At 47.5% G+C, this 4,564-nt stretch overlaps 1 pseudogene; it reads right to left on the reverse strand.

Moving 5' to 3' along the window:
* Positions 1-2,539: 2,539 nt before the first annotated feature.
* Positions 2,540-2,888, reverse strand: LOC136158517 (ly-6/neurotoxin-like protein 1 pseudogene; annotated as a pseudogene).
* Positions 2,889-4,564: the final 1,676 nt, after the last annotated feature.

Genomic DNA, 4,564 nt, shown 5'->3' on the forward strand with positions numbered 1-4,564 from the left:
CACAGGAATGGAAATATCCAACTCTGCCTGAGAAGTTCGATGAAAGCTTCAGGGGGAGTACTGAGGCTGGGTCTTGCAGCATGCATACGAATTTGCCAGCAAAGGGGGATGGGTGAAAGCATGAGAGGAGGAGGACATAAGAGGTGACAATAGTACACACGAGGGTCTGCCATGTTCAGGGAAGTGTGAAGTTTGTTGTGGTTGAATGAAGGGTAAGAGTGGATGGGTGACAGATGAATCTGGATATTTTCAAGGGCCCTATATATCATGTGGGCTTCCAGGTGGCGCTAGTGGTAAAGAACCCGCCTACCAATGCAAGAGATGTAAGAGATGCAGGTTTGACTCTTGGGTCAGGAAGATCCCTTGGAGGAGCGCATGGCAACCCATGGAGAATCCCATGGACAGAGGAGCCTGGGGGGCTACGGTCCACAGGATCGCAAAGAGTTGGACATGACTGAACCAACCTAATGCTCATGCATAAATCTTGCAAAGGATGCTTGACTCTATCCTGGGTGGGACAGGGACTTTCTGAAGGAGATTACATCCTGAGGTAATGCTGTTGGATTAAGATGGAAAATGCAGCTGTGATTTCCACCACAAGGTGGGTTCTTCAGTAATATGTCCGTCCACTAGGGCTCCCATAATGAAACACCACAGACTAAGTGGCTTAAACAAGAGAAACTTAACTCTCACAGTTCTGGAGACTGGAGGTCCAAGATCAAGTTGTTGACAATCCTGGTTTCTCTGGAGGCCTGTCTCCTTGGGTTGCAGATGGCTGTCTTGCTATGGCCTCACATGGTCTTTTTTCTGAGATGCCCACCCCAGTGTCTCTCCTTCTCCTTCAAAGGACACCAGTCATATTGAATTAGGAACCCTCACTTATGACCCTATCTACCTTAGTTACTTCTTAAATGCCCTAGCTCCAAATATAGTCACATTGGGGGTTAAGATTTCAACATATGAATTCAGAGAGGGGGAGACACAATTCAGTCCATAACAAATAGCTACCTATGAACCATGTATTATCACCTGGGCCCTGTGCTAAGCAACTCCCATGCTATCTTCCATTTCATCCCCATGCTATTGCAACCTTGGATGAGTTACCTAACCTCTCTATGCCTCAGTTTCCTCACCTGCAAAATACTTGCCTTATTGTGTTGTTATGAGTATTAAATGAATAATATATGTAAAGCATTCAGAACAGTGTCTGGTGCAGAGTGTTTGTTAAATATATGAATAAACTCTAACATATAGGTAGAATTCATATCCTTATGTTACAGACAAGAAAATCAAGACCTTGAAGGAATAGAGGTTGGCTGGTAGAAACGCTTAAATTCAGAGCTGTCATAATCACAATGCTATCATTTTGGATCTCTGAAATGGGTTTAGGGGGGTCTCAGAGCTTGGCAGATTCTGATGTGTTTCTCAAGGGAAGAGAGCCTGGCTAATCTCACATTTGGAGAACAGGGCTTATCAAAAAGCCACTGCTGACCAACAGTCCTGTCTACATCAGGATTGGCACCCTGATCTGCCACCAAATGCTGCCTCAAATGATGAGTAGGGACTTTTCTCCCCCCCAGGTGACAAAGTGGGAATACAGCACTGATTTATATATGGACGCATTTGGAGTAAGCAGAAATTCTAGTGGTGCTGAAGCAGAGGGTGTCTGGTATGGGGGGGGGGACATGCCACACTAGTGGTTGTTGAGACTTGTATGTCCTGTCTGCCCTCTGTGTTGCAGGCCACAGGGAGATATTGGAGATTTTTAAACAGGATACCCTCACCAGTACTAAGCCACAAGAATGGATTTTGGCCAACTTAGGCTAAAAAAAAAATCAATTAAAATTGAAACAGAAGTCAAACAATCATATCTTTGAAAGATTTGCCCCAAAGATCTAGGCAACAAGAAGTAACAGAAAACCCCTCAAAGCATCTTCACTATTTTTCTTTCTCTGCAAGGACTACCTCCAGCTGTAGTCCAGAGAGAAATAATCTGATTGGCTTCACCTGGGTCACATGACCAACACTAGAAGGGCAGCAACCTCTCTATTGACAGTCCTGGACAACAATCTTCAATGCACCAGGGTAAGTTCCCTAAGTAAAAGTGGATGCTCTTACCTGAAGACAGAAAGTTGTTGAAAACACAAGGGGAGAAGTCGGAAGCAGGATTCTACTAACTGAGAGAGCAAACTTGAGAACCAAACCAGAAGACAGAGCTTTTGTTCACGTTTTACCAGATCATCTGCAGTTCTGTGTACATTGGAGCTGTGCTTAAAATCTGCCCTATGCTTAATTTTATTTTATTTTTAATCTATTTATGCAGTGATTCCACATCATCCTTTAGAAAAACAACAGGTCATGACCTGGAAGCAGACTCCAGGGTGGCTGGGGGAGGTCAAGAGTCCTTGCAGATAGTCCTGAGTGTGGCTGGGGAGGTCTGGGGAGGGGAGGGGTGGGTGGGGAGTGCAGTGGGAGAGGGTGGGGCCACGCTGCTCTGTGCTCTGCCCTCCAGTGAGTCTGTAGCCAGGGCAACAGGGCTTTAGAGCACACCCCCGAGGGTGGCCAGGAGTATGAGGGCCAGGGCCAGGGTCCAGGGAGCCAAGAGGCCAGAGCCATAAAGAGGTTGTACTGGCAGCAGGATGTGGTGCATACGAGCTTGGAGTGACCATTGTACATGGTCTCAAAGCAGCTGGGCACACAGGACTCGCTCACCTTCATCCTGATTGGGGTGTAGTAAGTCTGTGTAGTTGTGCCGTAGGTGACCACGGCCAGGCAGCACATGGGCTTGAAGCAGTTTTCCCACTGTAGGTGCACACGTGGCAGTCCAGAGCCTGGACCACAAGTTGGCCCACCAGATCCACCAGGAACAGGGTGGGTAGAGGAGCCATGGCTGGAGGCGAGAGGGCAGAGTGGGAGCAGGGAAGTGGACAGCAGCCGGTCCTCGATTCAACTCAATCCAGGGCTGGCGAGGGCAGAGTGGGAGTGGGACAACACACACAGTGGGAGTGGGACAACTCCAGGAATTCCTGGTCGCCTGGGGCTCTGAAGCCCATTGTGTTACACAGTCAGCCCTGAACCCCAGCAGCTGGCTGTGCCCCTCATTCCTACAGCCCAGTTTTACAGGGATGTTCGCGAAGCTGTGGCCCAGGCCTAATTTTAGGTTGTGTTTTTTCAGATAAATATGAGTATTTTTCAGTAGTTAAAAAATTCTGATGGTAGGCAACTAGATACATTTCTATCTATTATAGAAACAGAGGGTGTTTTATGAACAAACATATTTATGAGTTTTTTCAAGTAGTCAATGCTTGAGTAATATTATTCCTATGGTTCAAAACCTAAAATGATATACAAATGTATACATGTGAGAGTCTCTTTACCACTCCTAGGCCTATAGATAAGCACTTACTAGTTTCTTGCATATGTACCCTTCTGGTGTTTAAAAAAAAAAATTCTGTTATAAATACAGATGGATATTTTTGGGAAAGACTTGTCTTGGGTTCCTCTCTGGAAGGTGTTGGGGGCCCCCGAGGAGGCCTGAAGAAGCTGAAGGTCCATTTTATGAGCCGAGCTCAAGCTCTGTGAATCTTCGCCTGACCTGAAGTCTTTTGTGGGGACCTGGGCCCTCAGAGTCCTCAGTGCTCCGCTTCATTTTCCTGGGCAGGTCCAAAGTTTCCAGGCCTGGGAATGAACGCCCTGTTACAATGGAATACTCCAGCTTACTGAGACTGGGAAATCCTGGGGTCAGCTGAGTTTTCACATTCATCCCATTCATCCAGGTCCTCTTGGGCAGAGGTCAACCCTGTTGGCCTTTTGCTTTTGTAAATAAAATTTTATTGGAACACAGCCACACCCATGTGTTACATATAGCCTGTGGCTGCTTTCGCTTTGCAACAGCAGAGTTGAATAACAGAGAAAGGATGGCTTTCAAAGCCACACGTATTTTCTACCTGGCTGTTTAGAGAAGACTTTTGCCATCCCTGCTCTCAGAGGTGAAAAGGTCATGAGCACATTGCTCTGCAGTGCTTCCCAGCGGTTAGGGAACCTCACGGTGGCCACTAGTGAGAGGCCATCACTTCAGGGAAGCAATGGCTCAGTCAGGAACTGTGGGAATTATCCTTGTTCCTCCTTCCCCTCAGCCTATCCCTGCCCCACATTCAATTCGGCATCATGCTTGTAGATTTTTCCTCCCAAATCTCCATTCTGTCCACTTTCTCCATCTTCATCATTGCTTTGTCTCTTGCCTAGCTGCTGCTGCTGCTAAGTCGCTTCAGTTGTGTCCGACTCTTCACGACCCCATAGACGGCAGCCCACCAGGCTCCGCCGTCCCTGGGATTCTCCAGGCAAGAACACTGGAGTGGGTTGCCATTTCCTTCTCTGATGCATGAAAGTGAAAAGTGAAAGTGGAGTCGCTCAGTCGTGTCTGACTCTTTGTGACCCCAGGGACTGCAGCCCACCAGGCTCCTCCGTCCATGGGATTTTCCAGGCAAGAGTACTGGAGTGGGGTGCCATTGCTTTCTCTGTCTCTTGCCTAGACCACCCTCCTAAGCCTTCCTCTTCTTCCTGT

Source organism: Muntiacus reevesi, chromosome 2, assembly GCF_963930625.1.
Source record: "Muntiacus reevesi chromosome 2, mMunRee1.1, whole genome shotgun sequence".
Lineage (NCBI taxonomy): Eukaryota > Metazoa > Chordata > Mammalia > Artiodactyla > Cervidae > Muntiacus > Muntiacus reevesi.